Below are 27,956 nucleotides of genomic sequence, written 5' to 3' on the forward strand. Positions count from 1 at the left end.
TGCCAAATTCAGACTTAAATTGAAGAAAGTAGGGAAAACCACTAGATGATTCAGATATGACCTAAATCAAATCCCTTGTGTTTATAGTGGAAGTGATAAATAGATTCAAGGGATTAGATCTGATAGATAGAGTGCCTGAAGAACTATAGACAGAGGTTTGTGACACTGTACAGGATGCAGTGATCAAGACCATCCCCAAGAAAAAGAAATGCAAAAAGGCAAAATGGTTGTCTGAGGAGGCCTTACAAATAACTGTGAAAAGAAGAAAAGCAAAAGGCAAAGGAGAAAAGGAAAGATATACCCATCTGAATGCAGAGTTCCAAAGAATAGCAAGGAGAGATAAGAAAGCCTTCCTCGGCGATCAATGCAAACAAATAGAGGAAAACAACAGAATGGGAAAGACTAGAGATCTCAAGAAAACTAGAGATACCAAGGGAACATCTCATGCAAAGATGGGCACAATAAAGGACAGAAATTGTATGGACCTAACAGAAGCAGAAGATATTAAGATGTGGCAAGAATACACAGAAGATCTATACAAAAAAGATCTTCACAACCCAGATAATCATGATGATGTGATCACTCACCTAGAACCAGACATCCTGGAATGCGAAGTCAAGTGAGCCTTAGGAAGCATCACTACGAACAAAGCTAGTGGAGGTGATGGAATTCCAGTTGAGCTATTTCAAATCCTAAAAGATGATGCTGTGAAAGTGCTTCACTCAATATGCCAGCAAATTTGGAAAATTCAGCAGTGGCCACAGGACTGGAAAAGGTTAGTTTTCATTCTAATCCCAAAGAAAGGCAATGCAAAAGAATGTTCAAACTACTGCAAAATTGCACTCATCTCACATGTTAGCAAAGCAATGCTCAAAAAAGTCAGGCTTCAACAGTATGTGAACTGTGAACTTCCAGATGTTCAAGCTGAATTTAGAATATAGGCAGAGGAACCAGAAATCTGTTAGATCATTGAAAAAGCAAAACAGTTCCAGTAAAACATCTACTTCTACTTCAATGACTCCGTGTAAGCCTCTGACTGTGTGAATCACAACAAACTGGGGAAATTATTCAAGAGATGGGAATACCAGACCACCTGGCCTACCTCCTGAGAAATAGGTATTCAGGTAAAGAAGCAACTGGACATGTCCAGTGGACATGTCCAAGTGGTTTCAAATTGGGAAAGGAGTATGTGAAAGAAGTATATTGTCCTATTGCTGATTCATGTCAATGTATGACAAAACCCACTGAAAAAATAAATAAATTAAAAAAAAAAAAAAGAAGTATATTGTCACCCTTCTTATTTAACTTATAGGCAGAGTACATCATGAGAAATGCTGGGCTGGATGAAGCACAAGCTGGAATCAAGACTGCTGGGAGAAATATCAATAACCTCAGATATGCAGATGACACCACCCTTATGGAAGAAAGTGAAGAAGAACTAAAGAGCCTCTTGATGAAAGCTGAGTGCCAAACTATTGATGCTTTTGAACTGTGGTATTGGAGAAGACTCATGAGAGTCCCTTGGCCAGCATGGAGATCCAAGCAGTCCATCCTAAAGGAAATCAGGCCTGAACATTCATTGGAAGGACTGATGCTGAAGGTGAAACCCCAATACTCTGGCCACCTGATGTGAAGAACTGACTCATTGGAAAGGACCCTGATGCAGGGAAAGATTAAAGGAGGGAGGAGAAGGGGACGACAGAGGATGAGGTGGTTGGATGGCATCACCGAATCAATGGACATGAGTTTGAGTAACCTCTGTGAGTTTGTGATGGACAGAGAGGCTTGGCGTGCTGCAGTCCAGGGGTCGTAAAGAGTCAGACATGACTGAGCAATTGAACTGAACTGAACTGAACTGAAGACTATCCATGAAAGAAGCAGTCAAAAGTGTCACATGTTCACAGAAGATGAAGGCCACTTCTGCTTGATTTTACACTGAAACAAATTTTTAAACAGTCTTAAGTCTAATCCCATTGATTCTGAAAAGGTGGTAGAGAGATAAAAGTTAAAAAGTCAAGTGTAACAGAAACTCTCCTAACCAGTTCACTGGCCTAATTGATAGCAATGACTAAAGGCACAGTTACTAACCTGAGGCCTTATAATGGCAGGGGACCAAGAGCAGAAGCAACTTAGGAAACCAAGATCAACATAGAGAACAGATTCTCCTTTTTGATAATTGCTAGTGTGTGCACGAAACCTTGACAAGTTTCCTATCTGATACATATTTATATCAGTGCTTATATGTAGCTGGCACAAGCTTGAGTTCATTTTTTCTGATGCCTATGTCTTCTAACAAGCTTTTTTAGTATGTATTTGAACCATTATCTGGTATTTGCCTTCCACTGCTACTTTCTTTTTCAGTCTGTAATTTGTCTCATCCTAGATTATAAATTTATGGCTCAATGCTAACTCCTGAAACAGCTCAGTGCCTTGCAAATAATAGGTACTGAAAAAGTGTTTATTAATAATAGATATGAAATCCATCCTAGAGTCCCACCCCAATCCTTACCATTTTGTATAACTGTTCCTCCTCATCTCTCTGACTGGGATGCCTTGTGGTCAGTCCCTGAATCTCTTTTCTAGCCTCACTCAACTCCTCAGGTGATCTCACCTGTACTGATAATTCCTAAATGTAAACAACCTAGATCATCACCCTCCTCTGAACTACAGATTCATTTATTCAGTTGCTGACTTGACATCTCAATTAACATGTCTTTTGGACAACTCAAAAATGTAGCCAGTCTGGAACAGAACTCTTGAATTCTACCCAGAAACCTGCTCTGCTCATAGTCTTCCCGTCTCTGAAAATGACAACTCCACCCTTCCTGTTGCTTAAGCCAAAAACTTTAGAGTCATCCTTGATGTCTCTCTTTTCACATTCCACATCCATCAGCAAACCCTGTTGGATCAAAACATACCTAGTTAGAGTCAGAGTTATATTTTACATACAGAAATAGAGAAATATGTGTGGATACACAGATTAGTAAGCATACATATATTTCCTAGCTCTGTCCATAGAGAGCATCTAGCACAAGTGGTATCCCATTAACAACAAGCACACCTAGCATCCAGATCTTGACCTCAAAATACCATTCTCCAATCAAAGGAATCAGAGTTTTGTGAAAAGAAATGAGTCTAGGGCTGAGGCAGGAAAAATACAAGATAAGCCTGAAACATCTAGTAGTGCCAGAGAATAAAGAAGTCTAACATGTACACATACAAAGGACATATCAAAAGAACACAGAGGTCAATGTAAAAGAGCTCCCAATGGGGAAAGTTGGAATAATTTGGGCAACAAAAGAAACAATGATACCAAATGAATTATAACCCTAAGAATAAAGTATCCATGAATTAGAACTGATATGATTAGATAGATAGAAAGATAGAGAAGGAACAAACCTTCCTTACAGAAGAATCCCAATTAGTAAATGCAGTAACAATGAGGGAAAATAAACAGTACATTTAGAACATCATAGCAATAATTACTACAGGCAAGATTACTGGTGAATGCTAAAAGTAGCAGAAACAGGATACTGGCAAAGGCTCAATGTATTTCCCTCAAAATATTTACCAATTACTGTGGTGGTCTTAATATATGTCCATAAATTCTTTGATACATCTCCCTCCAGGAAGTAGAGTTTAATTCCCCTCCCCTTGAGTGTGCGCTGAATTTAATGACTTGTTTCTAATGACCAGTGTATGGAAGGGGAAAAATAATGACTTTCTAATGGAAAAATCTGGCAGAAACTACCTAAACTGATCGCCCAGTGATGCCATGTTGATAAGAAGGTGTAATAACAAGGGAACTCTACTCTGTGGTGTTCTTCCTCAAAACTCTATAACTAATCACGAGAAGATATCAGAAAATCTAAATTGAGGGTCATCCTATAAAAATACTTGACCAGTACTCTTTAAAAGTATCAAGGTCATAAAAGGTAAGTAAAGACCAAGAAACCCATGCATTAGAAGAGACAAAGGAGACTCGACAACTAAAAACAATGTAGTATCCTGGTTTGGATAATGCAATGGAAAAAGGATATTAGTGGAAAAACTGGTGAAACACAAAGTCTGCAGCTTGGCAGAAGCATTGTACCAATATTAACTTCTTAGCTTGACAAATGTACTGTGATTATGTAAGATGTTAATATTAGGAGGAAAAGGGTGAAGTATATATGACAATGATTCTTAATAGGAGCAATTTTGCCCCACAGGGGGCATTTGGCAATGTCCAAAAACATTTTTGATTGTTGCAACATGGGTATGGTACTGCCACCTATGGACAGAGGCCAGGGATGCTGTCTAACATCCTATATTGCACAACCCCCACAACAAAGGTTTATTTAGTCCAAAATGTCAATAATGCTGAGACATTAAGGAACTCTATGCATTATCTATGTAACTCCTCTATAGATCTAAACTTATTTCAAAATAAAAAAGTTAAAAATATATCCAAATCCAATCATTTCTTATCAATTTCCTAATGTAAGACACCATTAACTCTCAAATAGATTTTTAAAGAGAGCCTCCTAACTGATCTTGCTTTTTCACTTCTTTAGGCTGCTTTTAACACAGTAACTGGAGTAGAGTTTTTAAAGCATAAATCTGACCGTGTCATTTTGCTTAAAACCTGTAATGGTTTCTATCTCAAAAAGTAAACACTCAAGCCCTTCCAATGTTCTATAGGCTCTATGTAACCTGGATCCAGTTATTTCTTGAACTAAACCACTTTCTACTGTTCTATTCTATTCACTGTCTACGCTTCTATTCACTCCAGTCCAGGCACATTGGCTTCCTAGTGTTCTGAGAATACACGAATTACACTTCTGCCTCAGGGCCAATGCAAAAAACTGTTTCTTCCACCTAATGTGTCCCTTTACCTCCTTCTTAGATTCTTTGCTTACTCCTCACCAAGTCCTTCCCAGACATCCTTTTTAACAGTGCACATACCTATTGGCATACCTGTCCTGCTTGCCTACTCTACCACACTTATCCATCACCTTCTAATACTGTATAACAACAAGTTACTTATTTTGTTTAATGTCTGTCTTTCTCTCTCTCCAGAATGTAAAATCCATCAGTGCATGGACTTTTGTCCATTTGGTTCATTACTATAACCTCTGCACCTAGAACAATGTTCAGCACACTTAATGCTAAACAAACATTGGATAAATGAATGATACATCTCTGAAGTCCTAAATTTAATATCCCAGTGTTGCTATACCACTTTGCATCTTTACTGCATTTTCTCTCTTACTCCTCACTAGAGAGGACTACAGTTTGGAGAACAAAGAACAGGCTTTGGATCTTGGTTCTATCACTTGAGAGTGTGTCTCTAGACATGGGATTTTACCTTTCTAAATCCTCAGTTTCTTCATTCAAGAGGAATGACAAAGGGATGGATGTTAAAGTTAATAATGCTTCTGTTAGAATTAGAAACAAGGCATTAAAGTATATAACACATAGTAGTAGGTATGCCATAAACAAAAGCTAATATTTTTGCTCCCTCCTCACTAGCTCTTTGGCTTCTTTCACACTGACCTCTAGCTCCCAGTGTCTCCCAGTTGAATCACCTCTTCTATGATTTCTGCTCATGATCCAACCTGGACTCCACAGTTCACTCCAGTCACAGCCTTTTAACATCATTAATTCGCTCAGCCAACTGCCCTTCAGGTATCTCTACCAAGCAGGCATCTGCACAAAGCTGTGCATAACTGCATGGGCTCTCAAACTGAATCAACAGGGTTTGTACCCTAGTTGTTATCTTACAATCATGGAGAATAACAGTACCTACCTTTAGAGCTCTTGTGAGTTTCTTCGGTTATACCCAGAGTGATCAGTGCTGGAGAAAAATCAAACCATGCAAACTGGAATCCCTACAAATCTGAGGTCTAGAACCTCAAATGGGTCCTCTGTGCTGCCTAACAATTCTTTTTCATTATCCTAGTCATGTGTCTATTTCTCTCCCATTCCCTTGAAAGCTATTATATATTGATATGCTCTTTTTTTAAGAACCCCTATTTTATCATGCTCCCCCTCATTCTAAGCAGGTACTCAAAAATGTTAGAAGACACATCAACTCATTCTCCCTCCTGTCCCCATCATTTAGAAACTTATTTACACTGCCTCCAATTTCATCTCTTTTCTTCATGCTCAATGGAAAAGGAAAATCAAGGCCAACTTCTCTACCTATGCTTTGGATCCCATCCCTTACTATTGCTTCCCAATTCCTGGCACCATCAATCACCTCTGCCCCTCATCTCTCTCCTCCCCCCACCCCCGCTTCAATTTCTCCTCTCCATTGGTTCATTACAAGCCCAAATAAATACACCCCAAATCCTCCTATTTTAAAAAGGGGGGAGAGACAGTAAACTTTTCTAAAATCCCCTGTATCTACTTCACCTATACTATTTGTCCAGTCCTTTGTTGAAAACACTGTATCTCTTACAATTAGCTACATTTCTAGTTGTCATTGGCTCTTCAGCCCCCTCACCCAGAAAGCATTACAATGTAGCTACCTGCTCCAACTGAAGTAACAAATAACTTAATCATCAGGTCTCAGGGGCTTTTTTTCCCATTTTTATCTTACTTGGCCTTTGCATGGCAAGATACAGTATTCTCCACTCCTAGTCCTTGAAATACTCTTCTCCCTCAGCTTCCATGACAAATCTCTCATAGTTTCCTTTTTCAACTTTGGTCTATCTGGCATAGATGGTTGGCTTCTCTTAGTTGTCTGCCCCATTCAGTAGCTCACAACAGAAACGTGGGAATCATGTTAAATGGTCAATCTTGCTCAACTCTATAATCTGATTATTTACTCTGTCCTGTTGATAATACTTCCTAAACCTCTTACACATCCACCCCTCTTCTCTCTCTCTCTCATCATTTCTCACCAGGAATGGGTTCCTAACTGGTTCTGCTTCTAGTTTTGCCCTTCTCTAATCCAGCATTCACCTCACTGCCCAGAACACAAATGTGATTCTTAATAGCATGATTCCCTGACTCCCCCTGCCCCACTAAATCCTCACAGCCTTCAGAATAAAGTTAAAGCCCCTTAGCTTGGTTCATAAGGCATTCGGCGATTTGACTTCTTAACACTTTTTTCATCCCCTATTCTAAACCCTGTTGTCCACATGTGCCTATTGACTACTTTAACAAGGCTAGACCCAACTGAGATATGGTCTAAGTGTAAAATACATACCAGATTCTGAAAACCTAGTTTGAAAAAGAGAATGTCAAATATCTCAATAATACTTTTTATATTGATTACAGATTGAAATATTTTAAGATATATCAAATTAAATAAAATATATTATTAAGATTAATTTCACCTTTTACTTTTTAACCGGGTTAATAGAAAATTTTAAAATACATATATGAATTACATTTGTGACTTACATTATTATATTTTTACAGAACAGCACTGGTCTAGAATGTCCTTTCTCTTTTTCCGAACCAAGTTAACCCCTGTCTATTTCTGAAGATTAGCTGAGGTAACTCACTAAGATGCATTTCAGGATACTCCCCTCCTAAGACTCCCAAGTACCCGTCCTCCTCTGTGCTTCTATCCACAGGAATTCACTTACACCTGTTATATATCACTCCACATTATAATTATTGGTTATCAGCTATCTTCTTCTGCTAAACTATATGCTCCTTGCAAAAAGGCATATCATTCTACATATACTCAGGGATTTCCACCATGCCTACCACTTAAAAGGCACTCAAAATATTTGCTGAACAAATGTGAACTATCTATTCCTGGTCTGAAAGTTACTAGAATTTCTCCAAGAAAAACAAATCAGCAAAGAAGGAACCTAGATTTTTTCCAAGAGCTCCAGTAATGAAAGGATCAGAATGATGCTAGGAAGCAGGAATTACAGTAAAGAGAACAGTAGTAAGAAAATAAGGCTCATCATATACACCTCTTACAGTGAAAACAGAAATTTGCAGCAGTGATATGGAGCCTTGAACTCAACTTGGCATGCCAGGGGCCACAGTTTGGTTCCTAAATTACTCAAATAACCCATCCAACAAAAGAGTATGATTTGGCAGGTTTCAACACAAACAGCTAGAGCCCAGCACCTGTTCCACTTAAACAGAACATCATTACAGTTAAAAACAACAACAAATCTCTCTCATGAAGCAAATGCTAATCTCATGATGCTTCACCATGGAGCAATTTAGAAGAGTTATTATATGAAATGTGCCAAAGCATGAATTTATAGCTGATGCTTATTTGGCAAATATGGTTGGCACTGCTAGATGTTGAAAAACATGTATGCAAATAAGTAAATAAAAGTTTTTAAGCTCTCAGACTTAAATATTTACATTATCATAAATGTACAAAGATAAATGTTTATATGAGAACACATATAACACATCCCAGGAACACATTTTTAAACGTGATTGTCAGGAAAGGTTATGAAGTGGCATTATTTCTTTATGAGCCTCATGGTAGACTCTTAAAAATAAATTTTGACTGAATGTTAATGGGGTACAAAAATTATGGAGGAGGTTTCTCTGTACTATCACTGGGTAAAATGAATAGTCACAGTATCATAAGAGTTCAAAGCAATCTTATCTTTTCCTTTCACCAAAATACTTTTCTTCCCATCCTGGAGCACAGCCAAACATAAATGTCAAACCCTAAATGGAGGGTCAGAGGTGAAGAAGAGGACCACACATCAAAAAGGCTTAAAGAAAATACTTTGACATTTTTCCCACATTAATATAGTCATGTTACAGTCTCCAAAAATAAAGACATGATAAAATATTTCCCCCTCTTCCCCTCTGACAGTTATGGAAAGATGTTTGTTTTTTCACATAGTTTGTGAGTTGGTCATAGCCAAAACACATAGTAATCGTATGAATTCTGCTTCCATTGTTAACTGTTCATCTCTGGGCAGAGGCTACAACTCCCATCTCTGAAGCCAAGAAAATGTACCATACATGCCATTATAGTTTACTAAACGAGTCACCAAAGAGAAGCAGGCACTTCAGAAAGTAATTAAGGTAGTCAGTGAACTGAGCTATCTAGAAGTGCTCTGAGATTACAGGAGAAGCCATCATGAAGCAAGTATTCAAGATTGCTCATAGAAAGTTTTACCCCTGTGGGTAATTCTACACTGCAGAGAGCAATATAGGTTCTCCGACTATACACATTTCCACATCATTCCATTTATCAAGAAAAAAAAGAAAAGACGTTGTGGCTGAACAAAAGTCAAGAGCTAGGCCCCAACACAGAATCCTCAAGGCAATCCCAATTCAGATGAAGAGCTGATAACATACAGCTGACCTAAAATCAGACTTTCATACATAATCTTACCATATTTAACAGACACAGAAGAAAAATATATTGAGTTTTCTATAACAAGGTCAATAGAAATGAAATCATAGTTTTCCTTTAGCTCCCCTCTATCCCCTCAACACCAGCCTTCCAGTAACTCCATTCCATAGCTCTCCGATTCCTAAACGGAGATCTTAAAAACACAAACGGACTGCAAAAAAGTAACATTTAATGGTGGGAGGGCTCCTCTTTCCTGTTGCTCTCAGCAGTCTTTCATGTAATCAAAGGACCAAAAAAAAAAAAAGAGAGAGAGAGAAATCAAGCTCTCAGACGGATGGTGCAGGCGACTGGGAGAGGGTAGAAAAGGGGCTCAGACGGCAAGTCCTCATCGCGGGAGGAAAGAAAAGTTGCAAGAATGAGCGAATCAAAGGGCAAAGGAGATACAAGATTGACCTCACGAACCACTCAAAACCCCCAAATAACCACGCAAACCCGCACGTTATAGGGGTTCACAAGCCGCAGAGCGAAGTGAGCAGGCAAAGAGCCACCGGGTTTCGCCCTAGAGCTGTTGGCCAGGCTGCGCCGGATCCTCGGGTTTGGAGGTGGATGGGGATGTCCGTGCAGACTTCGCAGGAACGAGAGGCGTCCTTCCTGCCCTAGCCTCACCGCGTCCACCTCCTCCAGGCTTCACTTTCGCCAGCAGCCTTCCAGCTGCGCCCGGGGGCGTCCCCGCCGCCAGGTCCCAACTTTCCCTCCTCTGGGGGGCGCCGAGCCACCGGGGCCTCCGCTACCGCAGCCACCGAGGGAGGGGGCGGGAGCGGGGGCGGCAGGGGGCGCGAGGCGCCGGCGGGCCCCGAGGACGGCGGGGCGCTGGGGTGGCCGTGGCCGGAGAGCCCGCGCCCGGCCAGAGGCACAACCGCCTAAGCCCCCGCGGCGGCGCCACCCAGACCCTGCGCCGCCCCGCCCGGATTCCCCCAGGTCATCCCCCTTACCCGTCGGCGACCCTAGTCCCACAAGCCGGCGCGAGAGGACAGAAGGGATCGAAGGGGACGCGGACAACCCTGCCCCCGTTACCTGAGGGGCTCACACGCCGCCGCGGTGACCACCTTCGCCGACCGTCCCGTACCCTTCCTGGTGACCGCCGGCGCCGCCGCCGAGCAACTGACACTGACTAACAACAACTAACTAACTACTCGCCGCCGCCGAGTCCACCGCGCGCTCCCGGCCGCCCGCCGCCCGCCCGGCCCACCAGCCAGCCCGCCTCCTCCTAGCCTCGCGCGCCGCCTCTCCGCGCGCGCACTCGCCACCGCGCTCCTTGAGCGAACACGCGCGCGCGCGCACACGGGCCCTCTCCCAGTCCCTCAGCCCTGCGGGAGGAGTCACCGTGAAGCCCCACCTCTCGCGTTCCTACCTCCCGGGAAAGAGAAACAGAGCGCGCCTGATTGGCTGAGGGGGCGTGGCCAAAGGAAGAGGGAGGGACACCCAGGACCTTCGGCTGGCGTGAAGGGAAATTTCAGTTCAGTTACGTTTAAGCGGAAAAGGGGAACGAAGTATTGGCTCATTTGGTGCCTCAGCCCCCTAGGTCAGCCTACCGTCGAATACAGAATATGTGTCTTCAAGGACTCCAGCACATAGTAATCACCAATTTAAGCCCAATATTTCTGCAGGCCTTAATTTTAAAAACTACATCTCCCAGAAACCTCCGCGAAAATAAGTCTCACCTTACGTAATCACGTAGTCCTTCGCCGCCTTTGAACAAAATAATCCCTTCATTTTTCTGAAGGTATGGGGAATAATATTTCATTTTTCTCCTCACTGGAAAATTTTTAAGTGCAGCGATTAAAGAAGTTACCTATGGAAGGAAGTTAAGCAATTAGGTAAAGGGAAACAAAAGACATCAATAGAAAGTACTGCGGAGGAATTTCTGTCAAGCTGTGAGACGACGGAGTGAGAAGAGTGAAGGCGATTGAGAGGGGCTCAGGGAATTGTCCTGTGTGCCAGGGACTTTCTTTAGGCCTCGGGCCCCTGTCTACCCCTATCGTCAGCAGGTCAGTAAGCAAGGCGAGTTTGGGGATGGCCACAGTGGAGGTACCTTTCACCTCTTGAAGATCATCCCTCTTTTGCTGTTACAGGTTTGCCTCAGTTTGAGGCCGACTGAATGGGGGCGCCTCACTTCCGGTTGGGGGAGGGGAGGAAGGCCATCCTGGGGGAGGGGGGAACACAACTCACTTCCTGTGGGGGTAGGGTGATAGGTTGGGGTGTCCAACCCATTTCCCGTGCCGGCGAGGGCTTGAAAAGGTGATGCTTGGTGCAATATGCATAGACGGTATCTTAAAGCTTTGGGATTGTGTCATATGTGAAAAAAATTAGGTTATTCCACGAAGTTGTGCTGATCACCAGCCTCCAGTCAGAATTTATGTGAGTTTTGATTCCATGAGTAAGGTGAAAGTTTTCTCCCCAATAGAATTTTCTTAATGTATTCTTCAAAGAATTCGAAACCTCTTGTTAAAATTTTCCACTCATCTGTGCAAGATGACATACTTTCTGGCGTGACTCATGAATTGCCCACCCTGCTCCCCGACTCAAGTCCAACCTTGACTTAAAGTGGTATAGTGGTATTCTTTGCCTTGACGTGCCACAGGAACTCCATAGCTGTTCTTAAAAGAGGTTGTTTATTACAGGACTCGATATTTTACGTAAACTATGAAGCATTTTCACCTTACGATAATGAAAATATACCCAATTAACAGGTGTTACCTCAACTGATGTGATTGGTGTCTTAAATCCTTAGACCTGTTGATTTTAGGGTACAGGTTCGGCCCTGTGCCTGAAAACAACTTCCTCAGCTTTAAAAATCGATTTATTTAAATTACAAAGGGGGGAAATGTACTACAGTGTGACTTTCACAGATGTTACATGTAAGTTACATATAAGAATTTTTTAAAGCTGAGGAAGTTGTTTTCAGGCAGAGGACAGAACCTGTAAGAGACGTGGGTCCCATCCCTGAGTCAGGAAGATCCCCTGGAGTAGGAAATGGCAAACCACTCCAGTATTCTTGCCCAGGAAATCCCATGGACAGAGAAGTCTGGGCAGGTCAGAGTTCATGGGGTCGCAGAGAGCCCAACACACCTGAGCGATTGAGCATGCACATGCATGCACATGCACCCAGCACCGATTTTAAAATGGTGTCTACACTTTGTGGTTTTAAGGCATGGTGCAGGGATCCTGAAGTTCATCTCAGATTTTAAGTAGGGGGGGAAATTTGGCTCATAAAGGACAAAAAATATGTACCAGAACGTTCTATTTTCCTGTATTCTCAATGTTTTGTAAGAAACTACTTTTAAAGTAACAAACACTTAACAGTTTGACTTCTTGGCTTGTTTTCAAGTACCACAATACTTAGTAGGTGGTGAGGGTACTGAAAGGATCAATCTATTTGGTGATTATGAAATCTCAACAGCTTTAGTAATTTTAGAATATCTATCAAGTGAACTGTATGTCTTTCAAGAATATTGAAAAGAATAAGGGTTTTGTATTTTTTTCCATTAGGGTTCTCACCTAACCTACCCTCAGAATTTGCGATTGTTTTAATCCTAGTTCTTTTCAAAAGCTAGTTTGTTTAGAGTTTATTAGAAAATCTGATTTACACTAAAATGTTTAAACAACTGTAAAACTTAAATGTCACAATAAGGAAAAAGATATGTTTTGACCTTTTATAGACATAAAGACAAAAAAGCTAAGACCCAAAAATCAGTGAGTTATCTTTTCAAGGACTACAGAGTTTCTGCAAAAGCTGAAAAGACAGGACACATTTATGTCTGTGTTACTATTAATAAAAGGTTAGGAACATGTAGACTGCCTCAAGCAAGTATTAATTAATTGATTAGAAAAACGTGTTCATTATCTTGTTAGTGTATGATAGAAGAAAATATTATATGAGCCTCCTGACAAATTAAACTATTAAACTACAGCATTAAAAACTATTGAAGTGAGTAAAGCTTGTGGAATTAGATGAAATAGAGAAAAGATAAGTTAAAATATTGATTGAAATACAGTAGTAATGCCTTTAGGAAACTATCTTGGAAAGCAAATGACTTTTTAAAATTGGTCTTTATACCATTCCATGGAAGAAATGCAGTATAGTAGAAATAAGAAAAATTGTTGCAGCTGAGAGACTTGAGCAACTTGAAGAATTGTCCGTTCAGAAGAAAGCAATTTATAAAGCACATATCTGAAAGAAGATGTTTTGTGATAAGTGGCAGTTATTCACTGGTTCCATCAAAGAAGAAATATTAGAAAACCTTGTGAAAAATAGAGGGAAGTTCATGGAACCTGCTTTTATTCTCTTTAAGTGTTTTTGTAGAGCAGCTTGCTGTCTTCCAAAGACTTTTTTTTTCTTCTTACAGCTCTTTGTTGCAGTTTTCTTTTCATGTTCTAATAGAAACATATTATCAAAATTAGAAGAATAAAGACTTTTTTAAGTGTACTCTGTTGCTTCTTTAAGTAAATCAATTTCATTCCATTACTTGCCATCAAGAAAAAAGAGATTGTCCCTTTTTTCATAATATTTAGATTAGATAACCATTTTCTTTTTCAAAGAGCAGTCATTAGATATACTGCTTATAGCAGTTTGAAATAAAACAGTAGGTCAAAATTCTGGATTTTCTTTCACTGAAGTTTGATTATCCAGGAAGTGCTAGATGCTATCTCTAATGCAAAAGGATCTTTTCATTCTTTTGTCTATGTTTCTTTGTAAAATCATGCTCTTGTTTTACAACTATTGCTTTTTTGTATATTTGTTGTTTTGATAGTTGCTTATTTTTGCCATTGAGTTGAAAGGGAATATGCTAACAACATGAATGGTTCTTAGACCTGCTGTACTGCTGTCATCTCAGGGCCATCAAGAGTATTCAAATGAGAATACCCCTTACATGACCTTTCATTATTTCAAGAAAAGTTTATTGAGTGCTTACTATGTAATAGTCTCTGTTTTAGGAAGTTGAAATACATCAGTGAATACAGACAAATATCCACATTCTCTTGGAGTATCAATTCAGTTCAGTCACTCAGTCATGTCCGACTCTTTGCGACCCCATGAACCACAGCACGCCAGGCCTCCCTGTCCATCACCAACTCCCGGAGTCCACCCAAACCCATGTCCATTGAGTCGGTGATGCCATCCAACCATCTCATCCTCTGTCGTCCCCTTCTCCTCCTGTCCTCAATCTTTCCCAGCATCAGGGTCTTTTCCAGTGAGTCAGCTCTTCGCATCAGGTGGCCAAAGTATTGGAGTTTCAGCATCAGTCCTTCCAATGAACATTCAGGACTGATCTCCTTTGGATGGACTGGTTGGATCTCCTTGCAGTCCAAGGGACAAGAGTCTTCTCCAACACCACAGTTCAAAAGCATCAATTCTTCGGCGCTCAGCTTTCTCTATAGTCCAACTCTCACACCCGTACGTGACCACTGGAAAAACCATAGCCTTGACTAGACGGACCTTTGTTGACAAAATAATGTCTCTGCTTTTTAATATGCTGTCTAGGTTGGTCATAACTTTCCTTCCAAGGAGTGTCTTTTAATTTCATGGCTGCAGTCACCATCTGCAGTGATTTTGGAGCCCAGAAAAATAAAGTCAGCCACTGTTTCCACTGTTTCCCCATCTATTTGCCATGAAGTGATGGGACCAGATGCCATGATCTTAGTTTTCACTCTCCTCTTTCACTTTCATCAAGAGGCTCTTTAGTTCATCTTCACTTTCTTCCATAAGGGTGGTGTCATCTGCATAACTGAGGTTATTGATATTTCTCCCAGCAATCTTGATTCCAGCTTGTGCTTCCTCCAGCCCAGCGTTTCTCATGATGTACTTTACATATAAGTTAAATAAGCAGGGTAACAGTATTACAGCCTTGACGTACTCCTTTTCTTATTTGGAACCAGTCTGTTGTTCCATGTCCAGTTCTAACAGTTGCTTCCTGACCTGCATACAGGTTTCTCAAGAGGCAGGTATACTCCAAATCAAAACTGGAATTTTGCTCCCTTGATATTCCTAAATAAGTTCTGTAGTGTGGTCATTTTTCAAACTGAATCAAGAAACAGCCCTAAACTTGATCTCTTTTGGTCTTGATCTCTAAGCATTCTAAACCTAGTTTTTAATATTTCAGTTGAATTTTTCCCCAGACCATTAAAGTTCCTGTGTTAAATATTCAACCCTTTTCATCCATGCATGCATCACAACCCTACCATTCTAACCTCCTTTGGTGGTACAAACAAAAGTGAACCGTGGGGAAAGTAGGGGATCAGACAGGCCTGGGTTCAAAAGTGATGTCTGTATTTTACTAGCTGAGCTTCTTAATAGCTTGGTAACCTTGAACAATTTATTTAAGCTCTCTGAGCCTCACTTGCCATAAACCTAAATGGGGTTATTTGATGGATCAAGTATATTTTATGTAAATCACCTGACAGAATGCCTGTTGTTAGGAGCTTAAAAAAAAAAGTGAAAGTGCTTGTCACTCAGTCATGTCTAACTCTTTGTCACCCCATGGAATGTAGCCCACCAGGCTTCTCTGTTCATGCAATTCTCCAGGCAAGAATACTGGAGTGGGAAGCCATTCCCTTCTCCAGAGAATCTTCCTGACCCAGAGATTGAACCCAGGTCTCCTGCACTGCAGAGTCTTTATGTCTGAGCCACCAGACATGGGAAGCCTGTTAGGAGCTTAATGAATGCTATTATTTTACCCCCCAGTTTGCTTCATTATTCTAGCTATTGGGATATGCCTGCATGACTGTTGTAAGCTTTACATATTCCCAGAAGTATGGGGATGCGGTGCTAGGATTATTCAAATTCAGCCTTTCCCAATCTAAGTAATCTAAGCATGTCCACTTAGCTGTCAAGATTTTACTTTTTGTTCCTTACAGAAGAAATCACTAATTTCCATGATTTTAGATAATAAGCAGAATAGAAGAGTTTCTAGAAAAGGTTAAAGAATCACTAAAGTAATTTGAACTGTTAAAGGAAGACTTTTTGAATCAGTCTTCTAAACCTATTTAAATATTAAGCCTAATATTCAGGAGTCTTCTCTTGTTACCCATCTACACATTCCCAACTAAATTGGTCTCTGGGCGGGGGGGGGTGGGGGGGGAATGTATCTTGTACCCAACCTTTTCTATCTTGGTTCATGCTATTCATTCTCTGTGTGAAACACTTTGTCTTTTCCTAGGAAAATCCTTATCTATCTATCAGAATGCCACCTTCTTTGGCCCTTTCTCAAGTACCACCTTCAGCTTCAAAAATTATTTTATGATGTCTGTCCTCTAGTACTTCCATTTTCCCAACCATATGTGCTGTGTCTGTTGACCCTCCAGAGCATTTTGTACTTTGCTTGTGGCATTTAAAATCCAGTACTACTGATATTGTTGTGTATTTCTGTTGTTGTTATTGTCATATGTAGAGTTCATGAATGGTCATAAAAGTTTGCAGACTACACGATATTACTGTCTGTGTCTGCTGTCCTGCCTAGCCATTCACATCATCATAAGTATTCAGTAAATATTTGTGGAGTTGAATTGGCAATTGGGGTAGATGAAACTGATCAATAACTTTTGTCCACTACTTATACCCAGTGTTTTATATATATATATAAATAATCATATAGCATATGATGAGACCTATGGGAACTCAATTTAATTGGGAAGAACCCATCCTCAATTTAATTGGAAATTACTAAGTTTTCATTAATATGTACAGATTCTGAAGACTGAAGGTATTTCAGTGAAGGTGGGGTGGGGAGTCACTGTAGAGTCGCTTGCATTTTGAGAGATATCCCAGGCTGTCTGAACTCAGAATAGATTGAGATATCAGGAGATACTTACTGTGCAATTCCACAACTAGTTATATACCCAAGAGAACTAGAAATGGGTTCACATCTTTTCCCCAGATGTTCCTAGCAGCATTTATTTGTAAGAGCCAAAATATAGAAACAAAACCCAATGTTTATCAATTGATGAATAAATAAACAAAATGCAGGATAGTCATACAATGGAATATTATTCATCAATGAAAAGGAATGGAGCATTGGTACATGCTATAAAATGGATGAATCTTGAAAATATTACACTAAAGGGAAAGAAGCTAGACACAAAAAGCCACATGTGATTCCATTTATATGCAATGTCTAGAACCGGCAAAACCATAGAGACAGAAAGTTAATATATTAGTGTGCCAGGACCTGGGGGCTGAGGATGGAGAATGACTGCTAATGTGTATGGAGTTTCTTTGAGGGAATATTGAAAATGTTCTATGATGGTTGCACAACATAACCATGATACTAAAATACCTTGTGTACAAATATATTGGGCCAGCCTGAAAGTTGGTTCAGATTTTCCAGTAAGATGATACAGAAAAACCAGAATGAGCTTTTTTGGCAAACCCAATACTAAACCACTGAATTGTATACTGAAGGGGTGAATTTTATGGGATATGAATTATACCTTTAAAGAGAGGGATATACCTAAACTTGAAGATTCTGAATTTTTGGATGGGGCGAGAACAAGGAAGTAGTGAAAGTTGCTCAGTTGTGTCCAACTCATTGCAACCCCTCTGTCCGTGGAATTCTCCAGGCAAGACTACTGGAGTGGATAGCCATTCCCTTCTCCAGGGGGTCTTCCCAACCCAGGGATTGAACCTGGTTCTCCTGCATTGCAGTCAGATTCTTTACTTTCTGAGCCACTAGGGTTGTAAGGATGTGATAATTCTCACATTCTAGAGGGAAAAGTAAGTGTCTAGGTGCAGATCAGGTGAGGATGGATAGGTTTCTGGCTATCATGTTTCTTATGAAGCAGGCAGTGAGGTGAATGGTTAGACTCGAAGGGTATTGACAAGGGAGAATAGCATTTTAGGAACTTGAAGGAAGCTTCAGAATTTTTTCTTGATAGGGTCAAGGATGTGGTATGTGGTCATCCTGGTTTCAGTGTGAAGGTCAGCTTAGTTCAGAGGGTGAAAGTATCATAGGGAGTCTGATAGCAATCAACAATGAAGTTACTGGAGAAGATTGGAGAACAGAGACTAGACAGAAATATTAGATTTTATTCTAAAACTATCCCCATATGATGAAAAGTAGTTAAATCATAGTGGAAAGGAACCAAGGGCAATGATTTGGAGAAGTTAGTATATATGAAGATATTCATTTGAAGAAATGCTGGAGTACCTTTTATGTGCCAGGCACTATTAAATAAAACCATAGTTGTTTTCTTTATTGGAATTATTTTTTTAGAATAAGATGAGTGAAATTGTTCATTTTAAGAGTATGGGTATTTTATAGTTCTTGATACAATAGGCTGTATTATTTCTCTAAAAGGTTATACTAATTTTTTATATCACCAGTAATATACAAGTGTGTTGTCTTAACCACAATTTCACCAGCAAAAATTCTTGGCTAATTGGATAGGCATAAAATTATTCTTCTCTTTGATTATTGCTTCCATTATGGTGTTTCTGTATTATGGAATTGGCATCTGTGCGAGCATGAAGGAATTCAAAGCCTTTATATTTGCTCCCTCATCTGGAATAGCTTCCTTAAAGAATATGGATTTTTAAGGACCCTAGGAGTCAAACCAGCCCCTAATTTGAATCAGCCCAAAACTACTGTTACTCAGTGGTGTTCTTCTTATTTCTTAAATGGTATTCACATTTAGACTATATTTAGTCATAATTCCAATTCCCATTCAACTAACTTAATTCTCATAATTTGGTGTTTTAGGTATTAACTAACTTCATGTTGCATATGAGAAGATAGAGGCTAGTTCACTTGCCCAGGGTCACTTGACCTGTAAGTGAAAGAGACAGGATTTGAATGCAGCCAGTTATTATTCTCAAACTCTGTGATCTCTTAGAGTCACTACTAAAACTTACTGGGGGCTAATAGAAACTGGAAGTGAAATTTGAAACAGAACTTGGCCAATCAGGCACTTACATATGTATGTAATGAAGCAGTTAGCAGAAAAGGTTTTTTTTCTTTTTTACTTTTTTATTGGCCCTCAAAGAGGCCCAGAGTACCTTTTTAAATAATAACTTCGAAACTGATAACAAGGTTAGTGAGATACTCAAAAGCATAGTACATGATAGCAAAGAAAGGGAGATTTTTTTCATTTTTATTCAGTATAGTTTGCTCACTAGACAGATTTAGGATCAGGAATATAAAATGAGATGCCATGTTCAAATGCTCAGCTTTAATCAGGTAAAATAACCCAACATATAGATAAGGCAATTTAGGCCCAGAATTACATACTAAATACAGTGACACAATGGACCCTAGATCAGCCTCCTGCTTCCTAGTACACTTTGCTAAATTGAACCAAATAGAAACAATCATCTATGTGGTTGTTTTGTAATTTATAATTTTCATAATTTAATATGCTATCTTTAAAATAGATCATTTCTCTGTGTATTTTAAAACAATAATAATAAAGATCCACACACCAAATTACTAAATATTTAGTGATAGGTTAGAATAAGAAGTGATACTGAAGATCAAGTTGAACCCTAGTGTATCAGATATTCTATCTGTAAGTTATACCTGAACAGTGTTTATCTGTATCCCAGATGAGTATTTGGAATTTTCAACAAAGCCCAGCCCTTTTCGTCTATCCCTAATCCTTTAAGTGAAACTAATACCCCTGCTGCCCCCAAAATAGTATCCAGATACTCCACTTTCATTTCTTAGCCTCAAAATTTATATCTCCTTTCTCATGCCATCTCCACACTTCCTTCATTCCTGTACTTCATAACTTTAATTCCTATTCTCTTAACACAAACCTTGCATTTTTATTGCCAGTGATACCACAATTACTTCAGCTCTTTGCAAAAGCAATATAGCTATTGTGTCAGCAATAATAATATGTTCACAGTCTTGAGCCAAATTTCCACTGATAGAATTTTATACTGAGAAAATACTTCAAATAAAGAAAATAGTGAAAGGGACAAAATGTTAATGGCACTGATATCTATACTGTTTTTTAAAACTGGAAACCTTCTAGATATCCAAAAATAGAATAATAGTTAAGCAAATTATTACCTATTCATTCAATAGGCTATTAGACATTAGTTTTTCACAACAGCTTCTTTTAAAATGTATTAAAAGATGCTCTAAGAATGTTTATGCCAAAATAAAAAAAAGGAGAAATCAAGAAAAAATAGAAAATTTTATGTGACTCACATATTTCTGAAGCATTTGTATTTTCTGTGTCATAATAACTGACATTCATTGAGCAGATACTGGTGTCAGGCACAATACTAAAGCAATATTACAGAAGTATTGAGTAATTAGTAAGAAACCTACTCTAAAGTCAAATCCTAGCTCCATCACTTACTAGTATGTGATCTTAAAAAAGAAACTGGAGATAGTAACTATATCTACATTAAGTTATTAAATCTATATAAAGTGTCTGGCACACTGCATGCCCTCATTAAAGTGTTTTTGTTAGTAAACATTTTATAGACATTTTAATCTTCACATCCTCACAACATTTATGAGATGGTGTTATTTTCATTTACAAAAGAGAAAATTGAAACTCAGAATATTTAAATACTTTGGCCAAATAACTTGCCAAGGTCATACAACTAATAAGCAGTAGATTTTTGATTGGGAGCCCATGCTATGACTTCTCCTTGTGCTGAGGTTCTAGGTTGCTGCAGACTAATGCTTTTGCTGAGAACAACATGAGAAGACACATTTTTTAAAAAGAATAATGAAAACATCAGAGACCTACTGAGGCAGCCATCAAAGTCATGGCGCCAAGGGAACTTCAAAGAAGCATGCTTATGTTCTATGCTTCTCTTTTCCTGTTCAAGAATTTGTTTAATGTATAGTACAGAACAAGAACCTATGAAACTGAGCAGAGGATTCCTGCTATAAGCAAAGAAGCAAGTATTCTCATGGGGCTGAGTACATAAAAATTGGAGTTTAGTGATCCCCAGTGGCCAGGACTGAGAGGTCAAGATCCTAGTAGGGAAGGGAAGCATCTAGAAGTGATTTTGCTGAAGAGCAGAAGCTAAGCAAGCTAACCTCTAAAAAGAAAGAGTGAAGTTTTTTTTTATTTCATGATGTTGACAAGCAATCATTAAAATTCTGGTCCCTCCAAGGAAGAAAGGACCTGTAAAACAGCCAAGGCTCTCAAACAGTATTCCCTAGAGGACTATGGAGAAGGCAATGGCAACCCACTCCAGTACTCTTGCCTGGAAAATCCCATGGACGGAGGAGCCTGGTAGGCTGCAGTCCATGGGGTTGCTAGGAGTCGGAGACGACTGAGCGACTTCACTTTCACTTTTCACTTTCATGCATTGGAGAAGGAAATGGCAACCCACTCCAGTGTTCTTGCCTGGAGAATCCCAGGGCCGGGGGAGCCTGGTGAGCTGCCGTCTATGGGGTTGCACAGAGTTGGACATGACTGAAGTGACTTAGCAGCAGAGGACTACACCATCTATACATAATAGACATGAGTACAAAAATAACTAGAAATAAGGAAGAATATTTCATAATTATAGAAATGTGAGAATATAAATCTGTATATATCTAATTCTAGTAATATAGCTTCAAAAAATATTTTTTCAAGTGTACATGGGACTTTTAACAAAATGGATCATATGATAGACCATAGAGCAAGTCTTAACAAATCTCATCCAGACTGTTATCTGAACATAGTTCGATTAAGTAAGAAATGGATTATAAAATAGTAGCTAGCAAACTCCCCCCAAAATACATTTCTGAATGACCCACTAGATCAAAAAATAAAGCACAATTAGAACACATTCGCAACAGAATAGTAATGAAAATACAATATATCAAAATATATGTGAATGAGTCAAAGCTATACTTGATGGGAAAATTTATAGCCCTATATTAGAGGAGAAAAAAGTCAAAAACTAGTGATCTAAATATCATTTTCAGGAAATCCAGAAAAGAACAGCAAGTTAAACCCAAAGTAAGTAGAAGGGAATTATTAAAAAGTAGCAATTAATTAAACAGAAAACGAGTACACAATAGGAAATATCTGCAAAGCCAAGAGGTCGGTCCTTGAAAAGGTCAGTAAAATGTATAGACCTCTAGCAATACCGATCAAGAGAAGTACACACTCAATCTTAAATTCTTGATCTTTTTCTAATTCTACATCTCCAGTATCCCTATTTCTATAAATCTCATCTCCGTATATATCTTCTGATAGCTCAGTTGGACATCTTGGTATTATTCTTGAGAGCTCTTACTACCACACACGCACACCATGCAGACCACTACAAAATTCTCTTAACTCTACCTCCTAAATATATCAAATCCACTCTATATGCTACATCTTCACTGCCATGTCCTGTTTTAAGCCACCACCATGCTGTGGTAGACTGTTCCAGTGACTTCCCAACAGTAACTTCCTGTATTCATTCTTACTATTTGTCAGTCGATTCTTTACATAGAAGTTAAAATGAGGCTTTAAAAAGCATAAATATCGTATCATGCTGCTCCTTGGAATTCCTAAAAGCCTTGCTCTTACATTGGTGAAAACCCAAATGTTTAAGATAATCCCACATCTGTGCAAGATGTAGTCCCTGCTTGCTTACTTGCTGCTCTCTCCTGATCACATTATACTCCAGCCCCCTCTAGCCTTCTTTCACTTCTTCCAAAGCACCAAGTCCTAATTCCTCAATGTGGAATGTACCTACTTAACATTCAGTTCACACTTTACTTCTTCAGAGTGGTCCTCTGTCTAAGTGACATCTCCCACTGTTTTTCTATAGCATTCTGTTCTTTTCCTTCCTAGCAGTTTTCACAACTTAAAATTGTATTCATTGGTATATGTGCTTAATCTTTCACCTCACACCATAATTTTCATGAAAGCAGAGACTGTTCACTGTTGTAGTCCTGGTGTCTTAACTAAGTGCCTGGTATATATTACACATTTGATAAATACAAGATGAATGAGAAAAGATAGCATGCCACCTTAGGTAAACTCTATAGGTCAGGAACCGTTTCATAGGTGTGCCCTGTACCCTGGGAGCATGGAGGGATTATTTATTTTCTCTGGTTTAATCCTTTATTTCTTCAGAATTACTCTGTGAGAAAGGCACCATGTAATCATTGTAATGCCTGGAGACAGTTTCTGATGATCAGCCTGTCCTCTCAGTGATGTATATTTTATGTGCTAAGCTAAACTGGCAGTTGTGGGCAGATTTCATTTAAGCCCCCACAGAGGAATACACCTACCTGCATTTCTTAGGTCGGAGCTCTTGGAAACTTGGCAGAGTATTCTCAGTGGCAGTCTTGGCTAAATAACTTGTCTTCTTTTCTAGAATTCCTTTTTTTTTTTTTTTTTTTAAACATTAGAGCCCTACAAAGGAAAGGTGGTTTAATTGCATTTGCTTACTGCAGAGATTGACAACATTGTTTGTATAAAGGTTATTAGCTATTTTAGGCATGTAAGTATGCCATAATGCTGCCACAGTAAGTATATGACATGCCTTTTAATCACAATAAAGCAAAAATGACCACATTTCACAATATGAATGTCTTCATACATGTTTTATAAAATATACAGAGCAATTGTGATTTGCTATTACAGAGTATTCTACATTTTGTTAACTTGCATTTTTTTCCTTCATCTTAGACCTAATTTTTAATTAAAATTTTAATTGTTTTAAGCTAATTTCAGTAAAATGAGATGCTTAATTGTGTGTTTGATATACGATTGTAAGTCCAACAATTGTTTTTTCTTTTTTTTTTTAATATATTTATTTTTAAGAAGTCCAACAATTTGAAAGAACTTTTGGCCACTAGAATTTCTTGAAACATATGAAAAAAATGTTTGCTAGCAATTTTAGGCATAAATTTCATTTCGAAAGAAAATGTTTTATATACCTGAAACTAACTCAACACTGTTAGTCAACTATACTTTAGGTTTTTTTAAAAAAATGTTTCAGGGACTTTTATTTCTTAATGTATAGTAAATGAAGTATTCTTATTTATTTATAAGGTCTTGGTACCATACTTAGAATTCACCCATAAACTGAAAAAAGCGTGATGAATGTTTCTTATGCATTTTGGCAGGTTCAGGGTGAGGATGGGGAAAGGAGTAAAACAAGAAGAATGAGAATTCTGAGTGCCTGGTTTCTCACATCATCATATTATTATTGCTATTATTAATTCTGCCTTTAACAAACTGATTAATTCTTAATGCAATAATTTTTAAAAGCTTCATCTAGTTATTGATATTTGTGGATTTACTAGACATTCATAGCTGTTCTCAGGTCAATGAAATTGGGAGTTTATAAGTCATAAGAATGTATAAATGTTTGCTGACAGGTATAACTAAGTAAGTTTCTGAATTTCATAATCCTCTGGTTGCTATTGCAGGTTCTTTCTTGGGTTTTTGAAATGTAAATCACTGACTCTAGAGCTAGTGAAAGAATATGAGGAATATTGAAATTCTTTCTATAGTACTATAGCAGTGTACAAATATGGTGCATTATCGGTATAGAAGGGGTGAGGAGCCTTTAAGTACAGGGAACTCTGCCATATGTGAAAACAGTCTTCTCCAGCTAATTGCCAATTTAGAGACTATATTAAATAAATGTAATAGAGTAGTTTTTATGTTTATTTCTTGAAATGGGAAAGAGCAGCTTTATTTTGCCAGAAAGACAGTGTCAGCTATAGCCATTAATTTTCTGGCAAAACAAACTACTTGCAGAATTCTAATTGGCCAATTTCTTCTCCCCCGTGTTTAATTAAAATCTTTTTCTAGCAATACATGATACTGAAGACAGTGTATAGATTCCTTTACTATACCAAGAAAGACATGGGTCAACTATATCTTTCTAGCTGTCAGCCTTTACTAATTATTTACCTTCTTTTACTTGTTTAGCAGTCTTGTCTAAAAGCATTCTCAATGGTAAAGAGTAGGGTAGATATACTCTTTACAGTCTTTATCTTCTATGTCTGTGTCGCCATCCATAGAGTTGTATTCCATTCTATAGAGTTTAATGTTTACTTGGCTAAGCAAAACCTTATCACATTAGAAATTACAACTCAATTTCTGTTTGTAGCTTAATTTGATCATGTAGTAAAAATAATTCTGGTGCCTAGGATTGGAATTTATCTCTGTTTGTACCTTACCTTAGACTGATGCCCTATAGATAAATACTGTGCTTCCGGAGTGCTAGATTGAAGACTAAGGATGAATTGGAATAACTGCATCCTTGTTTTTAAACATTAGAAAATCTTTCACCAATGGTGAAACAGCAGTCATTTTTACATATCAAGAACAATATCCTGTTAGCTAACAATTGATCATCATCTAGTAGGAAGCTTGAGTTCAAAGATTTCAAATTCAGAACACTATTTTTCAAATAGGTTAAGTGTATTTAGGTTCAGTAGTGTGGCATTTTATGAACTGTTCTAGAAAGCAGTGAATACAGTGTAATGATTGAGCTTTTTACCTCCTGAGTATTAAATTGGTAACTAAATTGTTCTCTTTCTTTTTTTCAAACTGTGCGCTCTTAGCAGGTAGGGAAGGCAAAGGTAGGGAAGGTTTAACCTGGTGGGTCCAACTCTTGCCTGGGTTACGTGTTTTATCGTTTCAATACTTAATAAATGCACATAATAAGAAATAAATTGTAGCTGTAGCTCTGAACTTACTTTGCTATGACCTATAATAATCTGTTTACACTCTGCTCTCTCTTTCAAGCAAATCACATCACCCCAAACTTAGAACCTACTTTACTACAATTGTGTCAATAGTGTTCTCATGTTGAGGAGCCTAGAAAGAAGAAAAAATTTAACTGGCATTGTGGGATCTCAGTTGGTTTAACAGTTTCTCCTGCCTTACTTGGTAATGCATGTATAAAACTGGTGAATGGCATTTGCACTCCAAAGGTTTTGAGGTTGATTACAACAGAAATACATTGCAGGAAAAAACATAGATACTGTAATTTAAAGGGTTATAGGAGAGACTAGAAATTACTCTGATAACCTGTTAATTTTAAAACCTCAAGCATGTATTTAAATATAATACAATAGAAAATAATCTTCCTAGTTCAAAAATTAATAGAAAGCTCCATCATAAGTAGTTATGTATCTTGAGCATTAAATCTTATGATACTAATTTATTTCATCTCCTTTCTTTAAAACTGTGTTTATTTCCTGGACATAGGCTATTTGATCTACAGGAATACCTCAGAGATGCTGCAGGTTTGGTTCTAGACCAGCACAATATTATGATAATTGCAACAAAGCAAGGCACACAGATTTTTCAGTTTCCCAGTGCATATAAAAGTTATGTTTATTCTGTACTGTAGTCTGTTGACTAAAGTGTGCAATAATATTTTCTAAAAAAAATAATAATACCTTAATTTTAAAAGATTGCTAAAAAATGCCAACTATCATCTGAACCTTCAGCAAGTTATAATCTTTTTTGCAACAGTAACATCAGAGATCACAGATCACCATAACAGATATAATAATAATGGAAAAGCTTTAAATATTGCAAGAATTACCAGAATGTGACCCAGAGACACAAAATGAGCAAATACTGTTGGGAAAATGGCACTGGTAGACTTGCTTGACACAAGGTCAAACCACCAATTTGTAAAAAAAAAAAAAAAAAAAAATAGTATCTGCAAATTGCAATAAAGCAAAGTACAATAAAACAAAGTATGCCTGTACTTAAAAGAGAAAAGAAGGTCAGGGCTGCATTTTTTTAACTGAGCACTTGTTATCTATATGTTAGTCTTAATTGGCAAGTCAGCTGAATCTTATTCCCTCAAGGGATAAATTTGTAAGATGTTTCATGTGAGAACAAATAGAGGGTGCTAAAGATAAGAATTCAACATAGAGAAGACATTAGTTCTTTTAATATGTTCTTTTTAGTTATACTTTTTGTGTTCTAGTTCATTTAAACATATCAAGATTCCTTTTTCTGATTCCCAAACTAGTTTAAAGGTGGTCATTCACTATTATGGGACCAAGTTTTATTGTTTATTCTAATAATAAAATAACATATCTTTACTGCAAGACATTCAGACTTTGAGCATACAGACAAGCATAACTTTTATGCTTTTAAACAGAGAATTTTAAAAAGAAAAAAGTAAAAATCATCCAAAGACAGGTGGGTCGCCTCTTGAATGATTTTATACAAGGAATGATATGCATGATTAGATTTGTGTTTTAGAAAGATCACTGGCAGCTGTATGGAAACAGATTGGAGGCAGGAACAACAGGCAGGAGGTTGTTAAGAGTACTCAGGCCAAGAAAAATAAAGGCTTTCACCGAGACAGTAGTCATGAGAACATAGAAGAGGAGACGAGATCAACTAGGTTTTGGTAAGGGATTGAACATGGAAAGAAGGGCAAGGGAAATGCTGGAAAGGACGCCCAGGTTTTTGGGCTGAGTGACGAGTAGAGCACCCTCAACTGACATAGAAAACATAGGAGATGGAATAGACTTTGAGGAAAAGATTATGGATTCAGTTTTATATGTGTGAAGTGTGAGTTGTCTCTGGCACACCAAAGGAAGATAATCTTCTTTGCCATATAAGATACAGGCCTGAAATTTTAGAGTTGGTTGTAGATCTTATCAGTATAAGTGGTTATTAAAACACTGGGACTGAAAGAGACCACTAGGAAAACATACAGAGT

General features: G+C 38.3%; 2 protein-coding genes across 15 annotated transcripts in view; one reads left to right on the forward strand and one right to left on the reverse strand.

Annotated features, from left to right (window-relative positions):
- The window catches only part of PEAK1 (pseudopodium enriched atypical kinase 1), a 311,689-nt gene extending 301,167 nt beyond the window's left edge, over positions 1-10,522 (reverse strand). For 9 of the 12 annotated variants that reach the window (XM_061158942.1, XM_061158935.1, XM_061158938.1 and 6 more), the window contains exon 1: positions 10,361-10,521. The gene's annotated coding sequence lies outside the window, so the exon portion shown is untranslated. Of the gene's footprint in view, positions 1-10,360 lie in introns of all 12 variants that reach the window. The other 3 variants (XM_061158944.1, XM_061158943.1, XM_061158946.1) reach the window with 2 other exon arrangements.
- A 557-nt stretch (positions 10,523-11,079) lies between these two features.
- HMG20A (high mobility group 20A) overlaps positions 11,080-27,956 on the forward strand; it is a 65,912-nt gene continuing 49,035 nt past the window's right edge. For all 3 annotated transcript variants that reach the window (XM_061158948.1, XM_061158949.1, XM_061158947.1), the window contains exon 1: positions 11,080-11,334. The gene's annotated coding sequence lies outside the window, so the exon portion shown is untranslated. The remainder of the gene's footprint in view (positions 11,335-27,956) is intronic.

Source organism: Dama dama, chromosome 13, assembly GCF_033118175.1.
Source record: "Dama dama isolate Ldn47 chromosome 13, ASM3311817v1, whole genome shotgun sequence".
In the NCBI taxonomy this organism is placed as follows: domain Eukaryota; kingdom Metazoa; phylum Chordata; class Mammalia; order Artiodactyla; family Cervidae; genus Dama; species Dama dama.